Genomic DNA, 23772 nt, shown 5'->3' with positions numbered 1-23772 from the left:
GCCCAGAGTACTTAAGTGATAACCTGAACTTGGATGGGTAAGTACATAGCAAAGTATTTGAACCCATACCATTGATCTATAGATGGTATGTTGTTATAACAACATGGAACTATCCATTATATCATAATGTCTTTATGAAAGGAAAAGGAACCGGAGCGGCCAGGTGGCTCAGCGAGTAAGAGCACCTGACCCAGTGTTGGGATGACCTGGGGATTGAATCTGGCCTCAGATACTTAGCACCACACCCAGAAATACCTGGTCATGTAACCTTGAGCAAGTCACTTAACCCCAATTGCTTTAAAATAAAAATTAAATTAAATTAAAAAAATAAAGGAAAAGGAATAAAACATCATAGATAGACAGACAGATGGATTTGTGGATGGAGAGATGGAAAGATAGTAAATTTTGTGAGCATGTAAGCAGTCTGAGAGTAAATACTAACAGTTATCAGTTAATCAAGTTATTTGTAGAAGCTTTCCTTTATGATTTTAGTGATAAAATGAAATAGAACAATATATGAAAGGAATACATTTTAACATTATCTTTGTTTAACTAACCCCCCCATGATTAACATTTTAAAATATAATAATAGCTAACTTTTATAGTGCTTACTCTGCCAGCCACTAGGCTAAGCACTTTATAATTATTATTTCATTATCCCCATTTTACAATTTAGGAAATTAAGACAAATAGAGGTTAAATGACTTGCCCAGTGTCACATAGCTATTAAGTGTCTGAGTCTGGAATTGAACTCAGGTTTTCCTAACTCCAGGCCCAGTATTCTATCCACTACACTACCTAGATGCCCCTGCTTTATTTAATTACTCAAGGAAAAAAAGAAACATTAAAAAAAATTTAAGTCCAGTTGTATATTCCAATAATCTGGATTTTTTAGAGATGCCATTATCAGATTAGCTCATTTACACAACAGCTTAAATCCTATGTGAAGCCCCTAGTAAATTTTCATATATTCTCATTTCTGGGACCAGTTGTCCCCGTTCAGTGATGTATTGAGGACATTAAGTTCAATGAAGATATTGGTGTGACTGATATGGAAATATGGGGGATTGTCTTTCTTTGGGGGGGAAGGCAGGGCAATTGGGGTTAGGTGACTTGCCCAATGTCACACATCTAGTAAGTGCATCAAGTGTCTGAGGCCAGATTTGAACTCGGGTCCTCCTGACTCCAGAGTTGGTGCTATATTCACTGCACCACCTAGATGCCTCAAAATATGTTTTACATGATTGCACATATATAACCTATATCAAATTGCTTACCATCTCAAGGAGTGGGAAGGTGAAGGAGAGAGAAATTTGGAACTCCAGATTTTTTAAAATGTATGTTAAAATTGTTTTTACATGGAATGGGGGGTGAGTAAAATGTTATTTAAAAAATTAAGATATTGTTTGCAAGCAATCCAGTAGCTTGCATAGGTAGAGGGCTACAAGGCCATTCAGAAAATACTTCCACTTAAGTATATATCAGATCTCTGATGATTGAAAGCTATTGCACATAACAATATAATATTGACATTCTGTGACACATTTCAAATAAAGCTTCAAATTTCTAGTGATCCAAGCATCTAACTCTCTAAAACTACAGATGATTGACAGTCCCATCAGCAATAAGTTCTGAAAGGTAAAAGAATAAATGAGATAAAACTAAATCTATCTTTTCCTTTCCCAAGGTAGGCACAATCAGTTGGATTCGGAGTCCCATTAACCACAAATTGCTATCAGTAGTTCATATAACCTTGTGTTCTTAAATAAGATGAAACTATCTACCAACATTGATGGAGACCTAAAATAAGTCTTCTATAAGACTTCAGTGAATGAGTTGAAAACTGTCAGGACCCCATAAATTTACTTGACATTTCCTATTTTCTACATAGAGCTCTATGCTTTGCTCATATTGGAACATTAATATATGTTGAATGAGGGTAAAATGGACTTCTTGTTTATACAGTGGAAAGATCACTGGCTCTGGCTTCAGAAGATCTGGACTCAGATTCCGCTGTCAACTCCAAGCCACCTTTTTAACTTTGGACAAATCCCTTAAACTACCTGGCTCTTAGTTTGTGAAAAGAGGAGATTATCCTTCTCCTATTCTCAGAGAATAGTTCAATTTAGTTTGAAAGTTGGAAGGGACTTCAGAGGCCATCTAGTTCAACCCATATACTAAAGGAATCCCTACTATAACATACTGAAAACTGGTTATTTTTTAGCCTCTGACTGTAGATCTTTAAGGAGGGCTCTGCCTCTTGAGGAAGCTACCTCTGATTTGGAATGGGTCTAATTGTTAAAGATCTTTTTCTTGACAAGTTTAATTTGGTCTGTTTGCAACTTCTACCCATTGCCCCTGATTCTTCTCTCTGGGGCCTTACAGAATGAATCTAATTCCTCACTTATTCAACAGCCCTTCAAATTCTCAAAGACAGCTGTCATATCATCCCTCACTTTTCTTTTCTCTGATAAGCATGTCCATTTCATATCTATATCTATACCTATGTCTATATCTATACCTATGTCTATGAGGTAGATATAGACATAGGTATAGATATAGATATGTGATGAACTCAAGACCATTCACTATCCTCATTACCTTCCTGTTGACATTCTCCCTTGTCCTTCTTAAACTCTATCACCCAGCTCTGTGCACAGTATTTGCAATGAGGTCTGAAAAGAACAAGAAACAGACATACTGTTACATCCCTATCTATGAAAATTATGTCTCACCTAAAGCAGATCAAGATGTCAGTAACTTATCTGGCTGCCATATCAGATTACTGACTCATATTGACCCTATGGCCAGTGAGATCACTTCTGCTTCAAGCTGTATCATCCAATGATACGTCATCATCCAGGTTTTCCTACATTTTTGGAAAAGGGCCATTGTAAATAATCTTTTGTCATCTCTCATACTAGTGTGGCATACCTTGTTCCAAATTAGAATTGGTCCATCATTCAAAGCACAACTAAAAACCTATTTTGACCCTAATGCCTTTTCCAACCAGAAAAAAAAAATATTAGCCCTAGATCTGTGATCTATGGGTAAAAGTACAACAGAGTGGACACTGTAATCTTAGAGTATGCCCTCTGGTTATTGCAACAGAGGATTGAGGAGCCTGCTCTAGGAAATGTTCTTTAGTGAAAATTGAACAAGGATTGAGAATAGACGGATAAATCCTTTTCTACCTGGCATATGGGAAGGAATTAACTGCTATCTTTTCGTTTTATAGAATATTGGCTTATGAATAGATTTACATTTGTATATATGTAGATAGAGAAGCCAGAGTACCTGAAAGACATTTGTTTTTTTTTCTTTTTTGTGTTTTGAACTGTATATGGTTTATAAAAAATCTTAAATTGAGTGAGTTTTCTTAGTGTTCTCTGAGAGTCTCTAAAGCAGACACAAACCATCATACCCTGAAGTTGGGTCTATTTAATCAGAGATGACCTGCTTCTGTGACTATCTAGATCTACATTAATTTTGATATGTGATTGATATGTCTATATAGTAGATAACATATATAGTGTATATGTATACATACATGGAAAATTAATTTTCCCAGAATCTGTGCTTTCAATGGTAGAAGGATCATCCAATGTTGAAACACTCTTTACCAAAGCAGATTGGTTTTTTTCTGTATTTAATAGTCATCAAGATTGCTCCAGGCCAGTGAATAGAGCACCGGCCCTGGAGTCAGGAGGACCTGAGTTCAAATCCGGCCTCAGACACTTAACACACACACACACACACACACAAAACTAGCTGTGTGACCTTGGGCGAGTCACTTAACCCCAATTTGCCCTTAAAAATAAAAAGATTGGCCTGGGACACTAAGAGGTTAAGAGAAAGGACTTGCTCCTAAACATGTAACTTGCATTGGTAATACAAATGGTCAGAGTTTAAACTTATCTTGCTGATGTTCACGACCAGCCCTTGAACCACTCTGCTACTTTACCACTCATAAAAAGTATAATAAAGGTAAATTTAAAAATATATTTTGTCACACAAATGTCATAGAAGACATACAAAAAATGGTAATTCAGCAATGCATTCTTATATTGCCTTAAATCTTATAACCTCAATATTCAAATGGATCTATAGTCTCATGAGTTTGGAAGTTACTTCCAAATCATACCTCTCTGAAGCCTGAAGGACATATAGCAGAGAGAGAGGGAGACTTGAACCAAAAAGCGTTGAGTTCAAGTTCATCTTTTGACAAATAATGGTTGTGTGACCCTGGGCAAGCTAGTCTCGGAGCTGTAAGCAGCTTTCTAAGACTTGCAGACAATAAGGGCATTTTATCTCAAGATGCTGAGATTAAAGGGCCCTCATAGCAGAGGATGTAAGGGTAGGAACAATTGAGTTTAGCATAAGTTTGTCCAAATAAGTTTAAAAAGCTACCGGCGGGAATACTTGCTGTACCTGACGGGAGCCTTTACTCTTTCTTCCCTCTCTGCCACTTTAACAGAGTTCCCTGGGTCGCTGGGTCTCTGGGTCTCTGTCCCATTCCTACCCCTACCATTTCCCTAACTGAATATGTCTTAAAAAGTTGATTTAAAGGCAGATTTCATGGAGAATTCCCTAAGCGCATTTTGTGAAACTTGCCTTGTATTTGAAAAAAAGAAATGTTCATGATAGTTCTAGATTTGTCCATCTGTTTCTTCCTTCAGCAAATCTCTCATCTGACAAAGTCTTGACAGTTGCCTTATATGCCTTTTGAAGGAATTGCCTAATTTCATGTTTTACTAGGACCGAATATCTTGAGAGATCTTGGAATTTTCACCTTTGCTTAGCCTCATTTGCACTGAGCTATATAGGACATGTGTGTGTATATGCATATAGGTATGTGTCTGTATGTATATCTGTATGTATATAAAACATAATACATATATTCATATACACAGAGACATATATAAAAACAAATACACATATACTACACATGCAAATATAGTGCACATATATGAAATGTGTATGCATACATATGTAAACACGTTTTCCCCTATATGTCTGTGTGTCACAAAAGATAAGCTTTTCTATTTATTGATATCATTTGGGTTTTTTTCCTAATCCTTTTCCAGAAAGCCATTCCTTTTAATAAGCAATGTTTCCTAGAAAATAAAAAGAGAAAGAAGTGGAGGCAGGGTGCAGGAATCATCAAAAATAATCAATACATCCAAAAAAATATCTGACCTTATCTGAAGTCTTCCACTCCTGTATAATCTTTATATCTGAAAGGGGATAGATAGAGGAAGTTGCTTCCCACTTCTTTTTTATTTTTGAAACCAAACATCCTCTTTATGAATTTACATTATTCGTTATTTTGATATGATTGTTGATTTTTCTTTTTTCCATTTGTTGTAATCATTGTGCATGTTATTTTCTTGGCCCTGCTCATGTCAGTGGCAGACTTTTAAGATTTTTAACTTATGTGACAAATGTTTTAACTTGCCTTTTATGTAAATGCAAGAAATTCTATTGAGACACTGCAATGCTAATTCCAAACCTATAGATAGGGAAAGGCCTAAGTATAAAGGATAGTCTTTGCAAGTTATGTGACATATAAATGTTTATGTTCTTATATGTTAATTTATGACTATCTTCAGTCAGTTAAAAAAAAGCATGCTACAAACCTGTAAAGAAAAGTAGTAGTTAGCTTTTTGTTCAAACATGAGCAAGATGTCCAAAGTACTAAATCACCTGGCAGGAATATTCTTTTTCTTTCTAAATAAATATGTAGAAGTTTCATGTTTTCTGTAATTTTCATTTTGTAAGCAATGACATTGAAGTATTTTAGTATATTTAGTTAGATTTTTTAAGATAACAATCTCACTAAAAGGAATGATAATAAGATAACTCAGTCTCCTAACACAGGTGAGTTTCCTTGTGCAAATGAATGTTCTTTAACCTTTCTTGGCCTATTCTGTCAGCATCATCGTATGAAATTCATTACCATGTGCTTTGAGGAAATTCTGCTATGATAATGGTGGGGGAAGCAGCCATATTGTTAGACTAGGATTTCTCAATACCAATACACAAAGAGCTGGGTGGATGTGAGAGCACCTTGTGAAAGATACCTGAAAAGTAACCCATCATAGTTCCACTCATCACCTAATGAAGATGGTCAAAATTAGATCTTAGGGAATACCAACAAATTTCCTGGCCTAGATTCAAAGATGTTCTTCCTTTGCAGAATGGTGCAGTTAAACCTAAATTCAGACTACTAGAAAAGCTGTAGATATTTTGATGTCTTTTAGAAGGGTAAGAATATTTGAATATTAGCCCTTGATCAGCTGAGCTGCATGAGACGATACCATTTCTAAGGAATGTACAATGATTCTAAGGAATGTACAATGATACCATTTCTAAGGAATGTACAAAGATTTCAAACTGTAGTCAGAAGACAAAGGAATGGAACTTGTGATTCTAGAAATGAAAACAAAAACTAGCTTGGGAAAGGATGACAGGCTAAAAACGATTTTAAATGTTATATACATTTCATCTACAGTCAAGGATCTTAGGGAACAGCTCTCTATTTTACCTTGACCAGATTACTTTAAAAGAATGTTCGTCGCCTTAATGGAAATTTCCAGTTCAAAGCTGAGACTTCTAGATGCTTTGGTGAGAGTTACATAGAAACAAAAGAGAAATGAATAGGAGATGGTAAGAAAGTAATAAATTATTAGTTCTTCATTTTTTGCCTCTTGTTACATCTCCAGTACTTGGTAAGCACTTAACAAAATCTTTTTAATTGACTGAAATTCAACATTGCTCAAATTTATTCTCCTTCAACATTTTGCAGACTGACTTTTATGTTTTGGCCTTTAGATTGTGAATTCTTACCTATTTGGGTACCTGACTGTTAAAGGTCTAGATCAAGAAAAGACTTTACAAGTCATTTTAAATAATGCTTGAATCTGAAAGTCTTTCTGAACATTATTCTAATCACTTCCCATTGTTCATATGCATCTTATGACATGGTAACATGCTAACATGCTAAGTGAACACTGTGGAATGAATGGATTTTAGAGTATGAAAAATATCAGCAGCCTTAAACTCAGTTTCCCAGTGAGTTATGGGATCATATTTTCCCTTTATCTTTGAAGGCTTAACATTTCAGAGTAAAGCATTAAAATTTAACTCATTCAGAGCACTGAGGTAGCTAGATTTTGTTGTGGATTATCTGCTGTACTTGGAGTCAGAAGACCTGAGTTCAAATTTCCTGCTTCATATTGTAGTTGTATAACTCTCTGCATGGTCCTTAACCTCTCTGTACCTTATTTACCTATCTGTAAAGGGGAGGGATAATGATGATTCCTACATTACAGGGTTGTTGTAAGAATTAGAAGAAATCATATATGTTAAGCACTTTACGTACATTATGTTTATATTTATGTAAATGCTGTAAATTTGTATATTGTAAATATTGTTATTTTCACACCAAGCTTTGTTGTTATCCAGTTTTTTTTCAGTCATGCTAACTCTTCAGGACCCCATTCAGGGTTTTCTTGGCAAAGATACAGGAGTGGTTTGCCATTTCCTTTTGCAGCTCATTTTACGAATGAAGAAAGTGAGGCAAACAGGGTGAAGTGACTTGCCCAGGGTCACACAGCTAGCAAGTGTCTAAAGTCAGTTTTTACTCACTAAGATTAGTCTTCTTGACTCCTGGCCTTATGCTCTATGCACTGGGCCACCTAGCTGCCCTTCACACCAGGCTAAATGGTTTAAATTTTAACGTATTTTTTGTCATTGTTCATGCTAGAGAAGAAACAGGAGTAAAGATAGAGTATGTTGACTAGTTATTAGCATAACCTAAATCTGGCTACATATTTGTCAGCCTGTTCTATTTGAAAATGAAAAAATCAGCTAAGTTTTCTCTGGGGAAATTGTCTTTTTGAGTCTTACTCAAGTTCCATCCAGTGTAAGAGTCTATCTTTAACAGTAGAAGCAAACGTATAGACCAGTCATACATTTATTTATCTTATTTTTTAAAGCTACTTATATTGCCATGACTACCACTTCTTAGGGTTAACATTCATCATATACTGATAATCTTTCATAAAGTTAAGTATACTTTTTATTTGTCCTAAATTTTTCTTCAGAAAACGTTTAGCATTCCAGGATTTCATGAACAAATCCTTGTTCATCCTATCTGTAATCTTCATGAAGTTACAAATGTTTTTAATTGTCTTCCCTGCTTTCTTTTTGCCTTTCCAGACCAAGAAGTCTGTATTAATTTTTTCCTAATTAAGTCGGTTATTTCCCTGATTTTAAATATAATGTAATCTGTGAGGTAAGAATGCTTATTTGATCCCCAAAAAGGTCAGCAAGCTATTAATAAACAATCTCATATTTAAGCTATTTTTCACTTTTACATTTAAAGTTCCCTTTCACATTTAAATTTTCGTTTTCAAATTTAAAAGTGCTCTGCTCACAACAACACTCTAGTATATTTGCCAAATGAAGTCACAGAGGGTCTATACATATACCTGTCTATACATACATACACACATACATATATACATACATACACAGACAATTAAGAGCAACATTATAAACAAACAACTTTGAAAGTCTCAAAAATTCTGATTAATACAAAAATTCTAGAGGACCAATAATGACTCCTGATAGATTCTGCTGTAGAGATGATAGACTAAGGGTTCAGACTGAGACATGTCATTACCTATGGTAGTATATGAATTTATATTGCTTGATGATGCACATTTGTCATAAGTTTTCTTTATCATTCTCTCCACTCCTCACTCCGTGAGAGGTGAGGAGAGAAAATAAATCCTTGTTAATTGAAAAACAAAGTTGGAAAAAGGAGAGAGAACAAGAGAACTTAGCCAGATTGGTCCCAAGATAATAAATATATAGTCCATCATTGAATCCATATTCAAAGTTCTTTATATCTTGATAGAACCTGCTGGAGATTGTGCTCTGTTGGCTTAACCAACAGAAAATTTGGGGTCATTACCATGCCATAGTCAGACATCCATCAAAGTAGAATTTTAGTCAAAGAAACCAATTACCCTCATTGGAAAATTGGCTTGAACTGCATTCATAAGTGGCTTTTCATCAATAGTGTCATCTTTGCAAATGCAGAGCAGATATGAATTTTCCTAGGCCTAGTCTGAATAGAATCTTCAAAAGGAAACCCAACATTCTATTTAAAGCTAGTATTTCCCATAATAAAATATATGGCTAGAAGGAACTATGAGACTAATCCATCAAGAGTCAGGAACAACAATTATTTAAATGTACCAAACAGTGTTGTATGTCTTTTCTATTTCTGCAGCTCCCTGGCAAAGGAAAAGGCACCACCTCTTTCACTAATTTGTTCCTCTCTTTAGCTTTCAGTTGGAAAAACTTCTGTTTGGTCCAAGTCTTTTTTTGCAATTTAATATTAACATAGCTGAATTAAAAGGTGATTTTTAGGAATTTATTGTTGTTGTGGTTTCTCCTTCATTCTCAAAGAGGAGCCTTGGATTTAAGTGAGGGAGGGCTGTGCAAGGTCACCAGCCTCACTTTCTCCTCTAGAGCCATCTGGGTCCAGTGGCAAGATATAGATCAGGATGATTGGAGATGGTCCCCATTAGGAATTTAAGGGAAGGAATGAGTGAGTTGCTTATAAGATCTTTGTTCTTCACACCTGTGGTTAATAGATAAACCAGATGGGAAAAGGTCATGATTCCTTATTGGAAAGGTTTTTGTAGGCTGTGAAACTAATACCCAAAAACCACCTCCACAAAAAAGTGATACCTGGTGACTCTTACCCTGAAATGGATACTACAAGAAGGCATACTTTTAAATAGATTTTGCTCTGAATATTTAAAACAATTGAAACTATTCTTATGACCTTTAATATCAAAAAGAAACATTTAGAATGAGAGTCAAACTTCATGCCAGTAGACCTCTAACTGGCAGGTTCTACCTCACTGAAAGACTTGAGTATGGTAATTACAATTGACTGTCTAATTTTGAAGCAGTCTAGCTTAAACATGGAGAGACAATACTGAGAAACTGAATATCAGCTGATAAATTCCTTGATCTGGGTAACTTTGAAAACAACAACTAAAAATGGAATTTATATTTGTGACCCCTTTCTACTTCTTCCATTAAGAGTGATAGGCCAGTGATGCCTAACTTTGATAGACTTGGCTCCTCTCAGCAATACACAAGGTTCCAAGACAACTCCAAAAGACATGTGTTGGAAAAAGCTATCTACATTCAGAGAAACAATTACAGAACCTGAATGCAGATTGAAACAAACTATTTGCTGTCTCTTTTTTATTTGTTTGTTTTTTCTTGTGGTCCATTCCATTGTTTATACTTCTTTACAACGTGACTAAAGTGAAAATATTTGATATGTATTGTATATGTAGAATCTATATCAGACTGTATGTTATGTGGGAGGGGGAGAGAGGAGAAGGGGAAAAATTGGAACTCCAAAGTTTGGGGAACTGAATGTTGTAAACTAAAAATAATTAATTTATAAAAAATAGGATAATATCCACAAAATCTAAAAAAAGAAATGACAGGTTAATAGGAAAGGGGGCAGGTGGTGCTAAAATTCACATTAGTTTTAGACTCTCTCTGAATGCTGACCTAGCTGGTGGTTAAAGAGTGACCCAGGAGTTGGCAAATCTTTGGATGATATGAATCATATCAATATTAATATTCTCATTTTATACCCTGGCTCAGCCACTTATAATATATGACATTGGTTAGACCCTCTATTTCTATGGGTGTCAGTTCCTTTATCTGTAAAATGTATGAATTGGAACAGAATTATGTTTTAAAAACAACATTTATAAAAAAATACTTCAGCATCAGCAAAGTTCTTTATATAACTTCTCTCATTTTGTCTTCACAAAAATCCTTTGAGGTAGAGGCTAGTATCTCCATTTTACAGACGTGGAAACTCGAATTTACAGACATTAGGTGACTTGCTGTAGTCACACAGCTAGTACTAGAGGTAAGAGTTTGAACTAAGGTCTTTCTACCTCTAACTCCCGATAGTTATATCTAAGGGTTAAATTTATAATTTAGACCAGCAAGTGATCTTAGATTTTATCTAGCCTGACTCCCTCACTCAATAGGTGAATGGACTTGTAGAGATGTTTTACCAAAGATCTTTTTCTTTACACAAACAGGCATACAGAAACTTTCATGCTAATGGTGTTTATCAATTGGCCAAGGCATGTACAAAATTATATTGGAGTGAAAGGAACATAGGTCTCTATGTAAGGGTGGAAATTATTTGGCCATCATCATGCCATCACAGGGCAGCTAGGTAGCACAATGGATAGAATACTGGGCCTAAAGGGAGGAAGACTTATCTTCCTAAGTTCAAATCCAGCCTCAAACACTTAGTAACTGTGTGATCCTGGGTAAGTCACATAACCCTATTTGCCTCAATTTCCTCATCTGTAAAATGAACTGTAGAAGGAAATGGCAAATTGGTATCTGCCAAGAAAACCCCAAATAGGGTCACAGAGGGTCAGACATGACTTAAAAAATGGCTAGCCAACAAAAAACATGCTATCACTGCTATAAGAAGCATATATTTGGAGTTCCCACTGGTCCCTTGTCTTCTGCCTGGCAACTCAAAGAGAATAGTTTCCTCCTCCAGAATACTGTGAGCTTTTCAGAAGATGTATGTCAAACATTTCTGTCACATCCATTGTGAGAGAGAAGCCCAAATAAAAATATATTGACAAGCTAAGCCACATATCTATTTGTTTACAGTACCTGCTTAGGGGATAGCCTGGGCTTGCTGTCTGAACAGACATATGATTCAAACACTCAGGAGTGGAATTTTCTTCTCTTCAATATCTTTTTGATAGATATTTATGGAAATGTCTTTTTCCTTTTATGTCTTGCTTTTTCCATATATAAAATAACATACATATAAAATCTGTCATTTAATTTCAGTTATTAAAGTTATGCCAGCAAAAATATTTTATTAACATAATTATTAAAGTCAAATTTCAGCTAAGTCATGATTAAGCTATTCAATTCAAATTAGTTCAGTTTAACAACCATTTATTAAATACCTACTGTATGTTAGGTACTCAACTAGGTATGGGGGAAACAGACTCAAAAATTATGTGACTGACCTCAAGAAACTTATATTTTCCTGACAGTGAGACAATACTGGTGAAAAATGTAAAATATGTGCAAAGTAACTGTAATTTTGCTGGAGGAGTGGAGAGTGCAATAATTGGGGGGAATGAGTAAAGGTTTCATTTAGGAGGTAGCACTTTAATGAATTTTAAATAAATGCTTAAAGGACTAACTATTTTTTTGCCAGCTGCAGCACTTAGAGAATTTCAATATGCATCTAAATAGTAGATATGGTTTAGTTTTGATGTATGTAACTATTAAAATGGGAAGAAATTAGCTTTTGGAATGTGTAATTATTGTTATTTTGTATAATTATTAATTTATAGAGGATAATACCTAGCATTTTATTTATTGAACTTCTGTAATTTAGTTTGATCCACAATGAATCAGTTGAATTTCAAAGCATCTATAGCCTCTGGTAATGTTATAGGACAGAGATATTTTTTGGTCTTCATTTTTGTTTTATTCCTGTTGCCCATGTCTCCTCCCCAACTATCTCTCCAAACCCATTTTCTTACTTCCCTGTTTCTCCCAAGAGTGATGCCTATGTCAGGAATGTCCTGCAGAAGATTCCTGAATTGGGAGGGCAGTTAGGTCAGGGGTAGGAACCTGTGCCCTCAATATCAAATGTGACCCTCTAGGTCCTTAAGTGTGGCCCTTTTACTGAATCCAGATTTCACAGAACAAATCCCCTTAATAAAATAATTTGTTCTATAAAACTTAGTCAAAAAGCTGCACCCAAGAGCCTTCTAAGTCCTTGTGACCTTGAGGTCACAGGTTCCTTACCCCTCATCTAGAAAACTCCAAGATACCTTCTAACTCCAGTATTCTCAGAATCTCAGCAGTGCATGCTACACATGCTATGGGACCTTAGAGAGGCTTGTGAGCTGATAGAAACAAGGATGGCTACATGAAGGTGGAATCTAGGCAGAGCTTTTTTGAATAATAATACTTTTAATGGGAAGGAGGAGCAGGGCTTTTCTAAATAATAATTGTAATAGGCAAGAAGAAGACAATTATAGATGGGAGGCACAACATGAGAGAAGTCAAGAAGGAAGAATAAGTACAATGGATGAAGAGAACAGAAAGCCTAGAGCTGATTGGACCAGGGATTTGTCTTGAGGAGTATTGGAAAGCCTGAACTGATAGACCAAGCCATCATTCAATCAACAAGCATTTATTTAAACACCTGCTATTTTCATGTACTATTCTAGGTGCTGGTGAGGTAAATACAATAACATCCTATCAAGGATCTTCCATTCTAGTGGGGGAGAGGAAAGATAAATAAGTAAATCCATGTAACAGGTGGGTAATAGAGGAAGAATAAATATAGAGACAATAAATATAAACAATGTGGTTAACTGAAAGATAGTTAGGGCACTAGCAATGATTGGGGGACAGGGTAGATCAGAAAATGCTTCATATAGACCAGTGTAGATGATGATGCTTGAATTGGGTCAGGGCTTTGAACTCTTAACTAGAGGAATTTAGGAACATTAGAGGTTTTTTGAAAATGAATATTTTAGGGGGATTAATCATGATGTTAAGAGGCCATTTTTATAATTTAAATGTGAAATGTCAAGGGCTGGGCTCTAATATTCATTGATCCTATATTTCACTAACTGCTTGATTTTGTATAAGTCATTTAAAATCTCTAGGCCTCTGTTTACCCATCTGTACAATGAAAGCATTAGACTAGATATTCTTTGAGTTTCCCTCCATTCCCCAAAGTTTAGTTAAGCTACGAATATAAGCATGTGAACCCTTTATTCACCCTTAGTACTTTTAAATTGTTATTAATACCATTTATTATTGTATAATTGTTATGATATAATTATTATACAGTAATTTATATAATTATCATTATTTTATATTTATGTTATCATGACGTAATTATTATCATTTTGAGTATTTTTGTTGTTATTTTGAAACTGGATCTCTGCATCCTGCACAACTTAGAAGTACAGTGGTAGTTCATGACTTCAGTACTAATACTGATTGGCATGGAAGATTTAACCTGAGGTTTTTATGAGCTAATCTGGTTTTGCACTTTGGGAATACTGATGGCCCCTTCACTGGTGGGGGCCATCCTTTCTGAGGACACCTAATTGGCTTGAACTATGCTACAATTAGCAGTCCCAGAATCCCCAGTAAAGCTGACTTGAGATATGTGCCACCATATGCAGCTCCATTAATTGTTAAACATTCTCCTCTTCCTCCTCCTCCTTCTTCTGCTTCTCCTTATCTTTTTCCCTCTTCCTCTTTCCCATCTTCTTCTTCTACCTCTTCCTGGTCTCCTTGCTTCCTCCTTCCTTCTCTTCTTTTTTCCTTTTCCCCTTCCTCCTCTCCCTCCTCTACTACTCCCTTCCATTCTGCTATCAACATTTCCCTTTATAAAATGCTTTGAGTTAAAGTGGCAGCTTGATATAGTGAATAAAGAGAGAACCAAGGATCCAGGAAAACCTAGTTTCAATCTCACTTCTGCCATACTGACTGTGGAGTACTGACAAGTGAGTTACCCTTAGTGCTCTTGGCAACTCTCTAAAGCTAATAATTTACAGAGCAGGTACCAGTGAAGACTGGTAGAGGGAATTTCCCTCCCTTGGAGTTCCCTGTGATAATGAAATCACAGGTACAGCCTCTATCCCTGTTGAAGGATTAAAAAGTCCTTTCCTCGCAGTAACACTTCAAGGTAAGGAGTAAAAGTATTACCAATATGTAACGAATGGAGGAATTGGAGCTCATTCAGCAAGATTGAATGCCTTGCTCTTGGTCACAAAGCCAGAGATGGGACTTAAAACCTAGATCTTCTAGTTCTAAGTCCAATGGTTAAATCAAGGCCCTATCAAGAAGTCAAATTTCTACTGTGTGACAGGCAAGGATACCCATCACTCTACTCTTAGCACAATTTAGAAATAACACTCATTGAACAAAATTTCTTTCACTAACTTTTGAGCTCAACTAATGTTGAAATAAGGTTCTATAAGGAGCAGGGAGTATAGGGTGACAGAGTAAAGTTGGAAGTCAGCTTAGGGGTCTCTGAATATAGTGTCATTATTTTATAGATGATGAAACCAAAGTACCTAAGGGTTAAGTCACTTTCCTAGGGTTAGATAATGGCTAAATTTTAAAAAATAGAATTTTATTTGAGGCCTCCTGATGTATACCAAATGCCATATCTCCTAAGCCATGCTGTTTTCTGCTCTATGACCACTTATGGGGGTTTGTGCATAGAGATCCAAATTTTCCCCTGATTATGGAAATCAGAAGCTCTATATTGTAATAGCAACCACCCTAGCATACCCAGGATGGCTGTGAGCACAGGCTCTTTGATCTGCTTTTCTAAAGGAAAGCAACTCAAAAGGGTTCAACAATATTACTTTAATCAAACATATATATATATATATATATATATATATATATATAATTCACTTAGTTCAGGGGAAAAAGTCAGCATGCTGAACTTCAGAGAAAATACAAACAGAAATTATAAGTAGACAAAAATAGCGCAATTCAACAGACCAACAGACAGGGCTTCTAGCTGTCTGACCAAGAGAAAAGCACCAGCATCTGGGTTTACAAAATCAAGGGGCTCAATGGCTACCCAGGGTCTCATCTGACCAAATCACACAACTCTTCCCATAAGTGAGCCCCAAAGGAAAACCTCACCTCAGATGTGTGTGTGTGTCTCACACACACACACACACACACACACATAGGGTGAGCCTTCTCCAGGTTCAGAGGACATCACAACCTTCATGACTCACTGCCTAATTACAAAGTAACAAAAATGTATAGGCTTTCCTGAAAAACAAGCCTCCCCTAAGCAAGCTTCTCTTGTTGGACTCCAAGTGAGGCCCATTAAGGAGCAGGGAAGATCTTCAGATTCCCTTACTATTACTCATATGTTTGCCTTTTCATATGAAAATCTCTTTTGAAAACTATTATTGTAGCATTCATCAACTTTAGACATAGTGTTCTATAGTAGAAGACAAGATAGTATAGTATAGACAGTGATGTAACGGTAAATATTTAACAACTGACTCCCTTCACCCCCATCCCCCACCAAAAAAAAAAGTAGTATGCAGGACACTTTATCACTTTCTTAAGTCTAAGCAATCAACAACACAATTATTCAAGTCCTGATTTGTATTTTTCCTGAAGTATAAATGTTCAAATACAACATTCAAAAATTGTCCTTGAAGAGCTAGTTGGAGCTGGCTCCAGCCCATCTCTGAGTATAGAAACCAGGAGATTTGGAGACAAGGACACAGAAGTATAAGCCACAGCTCCATCTTTTATTAATTAGGGTATCTTAAACAAAAATCATTTAACTATTCTGAGTCTGGCCCTTTTTTTCTAGAAAATAATGATACTTGTAAAACCCATCCCATAGATATTTGTTATATAAATAATCTTTTCATTATTTAAATATATGATATATATTTGCTATATTCATATGTAGGTATTAACATATGATTGAAAATAAATAATATGAAATCAAATATTAGTTTAAACAAGAATTATAAGAAATGAACTCTAGATATAAATTAAGTGCTCAGTTCATGCTATATTTAGTAAATTATTTGCAAACTTACTTAGTAATACCCACTGATAATAAGAATCAGGAGCCCTGTGTGACCTTGGAAAAATTGCCTAGTCATTCTGAGCTTCCATCTATGCTATTGAGGGAACTTGCCTAAATGATTCCTGTGGTCACTTTCTACCATAATTACTTATTATTTTCATCATGTTATATTATGGACTGAGAGCTAGAAGTGGCCTCAGACATTTGTTCAAATCCCTCAGTTTACAGATGAGGAAACTGAGGCACCGTTTGTCACTTGCCCCAAGTCATAGAAATAGTAAACAGTAGAAGTAGAATATTAAAAGTGCTAAAAAATGAAAAAAGCACTGAAAATGGTTCCAGAAATGTTGATTTATTTAAAAAGTAGAGTTAAATAAACTCACAGCCCCCCCCCACTTTATCCCAAGCTCCACCAATCCTTATTACCTCCTTTCACTTCTTCGAAGTGCTTTGTAGACTCATCCACAGCTACATAAATGCCAGTCATCATTATTCACTTAGATTCCCACTAGGCAACTTGAGTAAACATGCACTTCAGTAATCCTTTTCTCTAATTCTTCACTTTGAAAATGGACATTAATTAGCCTTTCTTCTCATAGTAATTAGCCTGCATTTAGTCTGCAATGTGATCATTTATCAAATCAGCTACCTAGATCATAAACCATCATAATCTCTATTTTCTTCCAATATCTTTGTGCCAAACAGCTTTCCCAGATGAATACACTGCAGGGGCTGCTGAGTAGTATTGGTAGAAGGGGTTTTTCCTCACTGTATGTTGCTTGTACCAGTTTCACAGGCCTGGACCAAATAAAAAATAAAAAACACTCTCAACAAAAACAATACCCTTTGAGCCAAACAACCCATTTGACTAGTTTAAGCTCTTCACAAAGGGTTAGTTGTACTTTCCAATTGACAGTGACTTTTAAAATGCTATTTTTTTAGTATATGTAATGTTAATAGGATGTAAGATCTTCCCACCCATTAATAGGCCTCATGTAGAGCCCGTTAAGGGAAGTTTGATTAGAAGAGACTTGTTTTTCAGGAAGGTCCACACATTTTGTTACTTTGTAATTAGGTAGTGGGTCACAAGGGTTGTGATGCCCTCTGACCCTGAAAAAGGGTATATATACTCTGAAGTTAACATTTTGCTTTGGGTTTCACTCATTGGAAGAGTGTTCTTGTGATTTGACCAGATGAGATTCTGGCTAGCTGTTATGGAGCACTTTGAAAAACCCAGATGTTGTTGCTTCTGTTTCTGTTAACTATGTATGTATTGCCTTGATCAGACAGTTGAATCCGTCCGTTGATCTGTGCTAATTTCTCAGACAGTAGCCCTGTTGATCTTTATTTATTCTGCTTGTATTTTCTCTATTTCCTTTGTTTGGGTTTTCTCTGAAGTTCAGGGTGCTGGTTTTCCCCCTGAACTAATGAATATAATTAATGGAAAATTGGTAACCTCTTGAACTCCTATCTTTGCTAGTAAAGCAGAAGTAAGAACATGTGCTAGCAGCCATCCTAGGTATGCCAGTGTGATTGTGAATATTGTATAGAATATTCATGAAATTAAGAGTTGGAACATAGTTTAGTTGTCATCTGACCCATTTAATAGATCAAGAACATAGTTTAGTTATCATCTGACCTATTTAATAGATCAAGAACGTAGTTTAGTTATCATCTGACCCATTTAATAGATCAAGATCATAGTTTAGTTATCATCTGACCCATTTAATAGATTAAGAAATGGAGGTACCAAAATTTGTCAGATGACTATTAACAGTACTGGGAAAGGTCTCTGCTTCCATTTCTAGTGCTCTTTCTATGGTTTTATTGTCATATATCGTTACAATATAAAATTAACTCTGAGTTCTCAAAGAATGGTAGATCCTAAAAATGTTGGGGAGAGGGGTGATGATTTATTATCTGAAACAGTAGGCTGTCTATCCTTCCCTTCCTCCCAGCCTTTCATTTTTTTGTCTTGAAATGGATAGAATTCTGGGCCTGGAGTCAGAAAGACCTGAGTTCTAATCTCACCTTAGGCACTCAGTAATTGTGTGACCTTGAGGTAAAGTAATTTAACCTCTATCTATTTAAGTAAGTGACCTTAATTGTAAAATGAGTGTAATAATATCCCCTACCTTCCAGAGATGTTGTGAGCATCAAATGAAATAATATTTTAAGTGCTTAGTACAATACTTGATACATATTAGGCACTTAATAAAGGCTTGGTTTTAACCCTCTTGAAGTACAAGATTCTTTTATTTTTTTGCTTTTTGGAGGGTTAAGCGACCTGCCCAAAGTCACAAGGCTAGTAAGTATGTCAAGTGTCTGAGACTGGATTTGAACTCGGGTCCCCCTGATTCCAGGGCCGGTACTCTATTCACTGCACCACCTAGCCAACCCTAAGTGCAGGATTCTTAAGGCCATGAACCTCAGCCTCCCCAACATCAAGGACCACAGGCATACACTACCCCATCTGTCAAATGAGTTATCAGATTATCAGGCATGGTGGTTGATTATTTTAATGCTTATTTTAATGACTATTCACTTCTAAATAAGTCTACTGTTACATTCTCTGTGGATAGGCAAAGACAATTCAGGAGCAGGTATGATTAGATAAGGACCTTGTGTGAGTGCCATAGGACTATGTATGTGTTTTGATCATTAATTTTGTAACACTTGGTAGACTTCTTGAATCCAATTATTTTTCCGTTTTTGAAAAGACAATATGATTTTTTTCATTGGTTCTTAAAATATTTACTTGGTGATGAAGTGCCTTAATATCCTCATCTTTTAATTTCTATAGTAATTAAAAAGGAAAGAAATTTTTTTTATTTCTTGCATTTAATGAAAATTAAGGGAAAAAAAGGAATCCAAAGAAAATGATAGTCTTTTAAAATTTCTTTACCTCTGAATTAGTTTCCTGACTAGGCAAAGAGTCAAGTATTTTCTATTGACAAAAATAAAAATAAAAAAGGTTTCTAAATAACATTGGGTTTAGTTAACTTCTCAACAATTATAAAAAGAGAGGAGAAAGCTTCCTGACACCAAGGTATCCTAACATGGAGACGTGTTAACAAAACAAAATGTGCATTGCTTAGAGATAATTCCCTGCTGTTATTAATTCCCCTGGGGTGCAGTCTATGACAAGGACCAGCTCTTTCTCCTCTTTAGACCTGTGCCAGTGCATAGGAACATGTCAAAAGAATATGAAAAGGTTATTTTTTGAAACGTTTATTCTTCTAAATTGTATGTTTGTGGGAATATGATTCATATCTATTAGTTCTTAGTCTGGAGCACCTAACAACTAGGAACTGAGCAGCCCATAAATAATGAATGGACTTTGTAAACAACAGTTCTGTGTATGTACAAGGAGTCAATAGTGAAAGCAAGTGGAGAGTTGCAAGGCAGCATTTTCATGGATTCTCTTTCTTTCTGTCACTCTCTCTCTCTCAAGGGACAAAGAAAGAAGAAAAAAGAAGAGCTTGAGTGGCAGACAGTCTAGATACATAGTGGAAGACCATTCACTTGGTGATCCAGCCCTCACCTGAAATTACCCTGGTGCTGCCCACAAAAGGTATTTTAAACACGTTAGAACTGTTTGTCACTTTTTGAGGTTGGTGGTAGTTGTGCAAAATTTCCAGTGTTTCTTCCATGTTCTCAATTTGTGAAATGCAAAAGAAAGCAAGATGCTTTTGTGAAAGAAAAAAAATAGAGATGGTCTATTTATTTTCCCCATAAGTATATGCCTTTGATATTCAGGGATTTGTCAAATTACTTCAAGCACATCATTGAAGCCATTCCATTAATGGTTTTGAAGAGATGATTCATTTTGCTGGTAAATTTTCTCATTGTGTAGGAAATGTTTACTTTTTCTTACTATTATTTGATACTTCATCAGATGCCAAGTTGTTTTGCTTCATTATCTATAGATGATCTGGAGCAGTCTTGCATCATAAAAAAAATATGCTGTGGCATCTGCCTTTGTGCTTGAGTGCTCCCCTCTACAGATCACTCTTAGCAGGAGTAGTTATTATTATTTTATTCTGTTGACTTTTTTTTTGCTGAGGCTTGATTTTATCTTAGCTCTGTGTCAAAATGGATAGTTAGGCTTCACATATATGCATGAATCAACATTAGAGGTATGCATGCATATCTATCATGTATCATGTCTCTCTATGATCTTCTTTCCATCTGTTTATCTTTATACACACACATAAGACGGAGCATCACTTGTTGGATAGACTGCTGACCTCAGAATGAGAAAGGATTGGTTATAAAGCCTGCCTTTGACATATACAGTCACTTACTACTTCTGTAGCCTAGGGAATAACAGTTTGTTCTAATAAAATATGAATTATGAATTTATAAATACTAATTATTTACATATGGGCAGCAGAGTGGTGCAGTGGATAGAACGTCAGTCCTGGAGTCAGGAAGACTCATCTTCCTGAGTTCAAATCTGGCCTCAAACACTTACTAGCTGTGTGATCCTAGGAAAACCACTTAACCCTGTTTGCCTCATTTTCTTCATCTGTAAGATGAGCTAGAGAAGGAAATGGCAAACCACTCCAGTATCTTTGCGAAGAAAACCCCAAATGGAGTCACAAAGAGTTAGACACGACTGAAACAACTAAACAACCACAAAGCCTTAAGCAAATAAATCTCTCCCTCTCAATTTTAGTTTGCTGGTTTGTAAAATAAGGGAATTTCCTTTTTTACTCCATCTGTGATCATACAGATAGAAACTGGAAAAGACCCCAGTCACTATCTTGCCCAGAGATTCTTAAGCTCTTTTGAATGCCATTGACCATTTCCCATGACAGAGTATGATGAAGTCTCTGAACCCTTCTCCTAATCCTATTTTTAAGTTCATAAAACAAAACACATTGACCACAGTTAACAAAAATCAGAGACAGGATTTGAATTTTCCAAAGTATGTGTGGCTAGCAAGTGTTAATGTTGGGAATCAAACGCAGGTCTAGTGACTCCAAATCTATCAATCCTCCTCTTTGATTATATTTTTGTTTTGCCTCTAATAGAGAAGTATGTGTGTGTGTGTGTGTGTGTGTGTTTAAATGGCTCAACCATTATGCCAGTCAAAATCAACTGAGCTTTAATTTTTTAAAAATAATTTACATAATGATTATGTAGAATTATTGAGGTTTTCAATCATTTGGTAATAAAGAGCTTCACCATAGGACCTGACATTATTGAAAGGAGTCATGCTTTCTGTCATTTAGCCCTTGCAATATTTCTGTTCTCTTCCCTTCTGTTTGAATGCCAAATGGGAAGAATTTCTTCCAGCTGCTTTCTTTCTATTTGGATCAGCTTCAGAAAGTTAGAATCAGAAATCAGGTGACAGGAAGATATTTATAAAGGAATGACATAAATGTGATTGCAAATAATTGGGCAGCGAATAGCCAAAGATAAAGTATATTTTCACAAACAACCATATTCCCTAGAAAATTGAGCTGATCATACTGGATAACATCCTTCATTCCCCAATTAATGAGACTATTTATGTGTTCTGGGGCCAAAGTGGTAGTTTTATCAGGGGTGTGCTAGATGGAGCTAGTTAAATGTGATTCTTGAGAGCTGGTAGTTAAAATTTCCATGTGAGCATTTAAACATCAGAAATGAATAAATATGATGAGTCATGGATTCCTTGTTTGCTAACTTTCAAGACTTAAGAAAGTGATAGAGGAAATGTTAGTAATGCAGAATAAACCTAAAAATGTGTCTTTGGTCTTTTTTTGATGAGCCATTTGTTAAACATTTACAAGCACACTCTTGGCTGTAGTGTTTTCTAAATATGTCAATATCACTATAATAGATTTGGGGCAGTGAGGTGACCCTGATAGAGAACTGATAAAGAACTGGACCTCAGACATTTACTAGCTGTCTGATCCTGGGCAAGTCACTTAACTCTGGTCATCTCTGTTTCCTCATCTCTAAAATGAGCTAGAAAAAAAATGGCAAATCACTCCAATATCTTTGCCAAGAAAACCCAAAATAGGATAATGAAGAATTGGACACAACTGAATAACAACAAGAAGAAATCATAGATCTGGAGTGGGAAGGTATCTAGGTTAACCCCCTTTATAAATGAAGAAATTGGGACTTAGAAAGGTTAGATCACTTTTCCCTAAGTCTCCAAGGGGAGTAGAATTTGATCCTAGGTCCTAAAACTCCAGTGTCAGTGTTCTTTTTCCTCTATCATGTAATACTCAGTAATTCAACAACGATTATCAGACTTAATACATTGTTGAAAAAAACAAAAAAAATTGCTCAGAAAACTGGTTCGATTTTGTTCTTTATGCAATTTGATGGTTATTGTATTATTTGAATTTCCAATTTTATATAAGCTTTAAGAGATTATGATTCTTACTGATTCCTCTTTGGATTAGATGACTCCTGAGGTCTTCAGATATAGAAAAAGGTGCTATGATTGTATCTAATACATTTGCTTATAGCTATGGTTTTGAGAAACCTCAAATGCTTAGATCATCCTGTTGGGGAAAGAACCCTCGATCTAGAACCTTCAGACCAAGAAGAAGCTCTGCCATTTACTCTTAGTGTGACCTTGAACATTTTACTTCACCTTTCTAGGCCTCCATTTCATCATGTGTAAAAATGATGGGGTTGAACAAGATTATCTCTTAAATTCAATTAATTCTCTTTTAAGTCAATGGTAATGAATGCCAAGACTGCCACAAAGAGACATCTCATCCCTGCTGTTTCCCAAACACAGCTTAATGACCTCATAGGAACTGAAAGCTTATTCTCCCAGGCTTTCCTACATCCATCTATAGATATATATATATATATATATATATATATATATATATATATTCACACACATATATACATATACACACATATATACATATATATGTGTTTGTGGGTATGTATATGTATATATATAAGCATAGAGTATATGTGTATGTGTGTACATATAGATATGGTGTATATGGGGAAAAAATTAAACAGGACATAAGCTTAGAGAATTAGTTACCTTGGATGTTTTTAGTCCAAACAAAATAGATGTT

The 23772-nt window shown here is 35.6% G+C and overlaps 1 protein-coding gene across 4 annotated transcripts in view; it reads left to right on the top strand.

Moving 5' to 3' along the window:
* Nucleotides 1-23772, top strand: part of SYT1 (synaptotagmin 1) — a 766356-nt gene that overhangs the window by 139118 nt on the left and 603466 nt on the right. For all 4 annotated transcript variants that reach the window (XM_069094803.1, XM_069094804.1, XM_069094805.1 and 1 more), the window contains one exon: nt 20178-20297. The gene's annotated coding sequence lies outside the window, so the exon portion shown is untranslated. The remainder of the gene's footprint in view (nt 1-20177; nt 20298-23772) is intronic.

The sequence above is a fragment of the Petaurus breviceps genome, unplaced genomic scaffold, assembly GCF_028583685.1.
Source record: "Petaurus breviceps papuanus isolate PSGF00001 unplaced genomic scaffold, PetGlider_PUasm1.0 221, whole genome shotgun sequence".
Classification (NCBI taxonomy): Eukaryota; Metazoa; Chordata; class Mammalia; order Diprotodontia; family Petauridae; genus Petaurus; species Petaurus breviceps.
The sequence above is the reverse complement of the archived record's forward strand: the minus strand, read 5'-3'. Positions and strand labels throughout refer to the sequence as shown.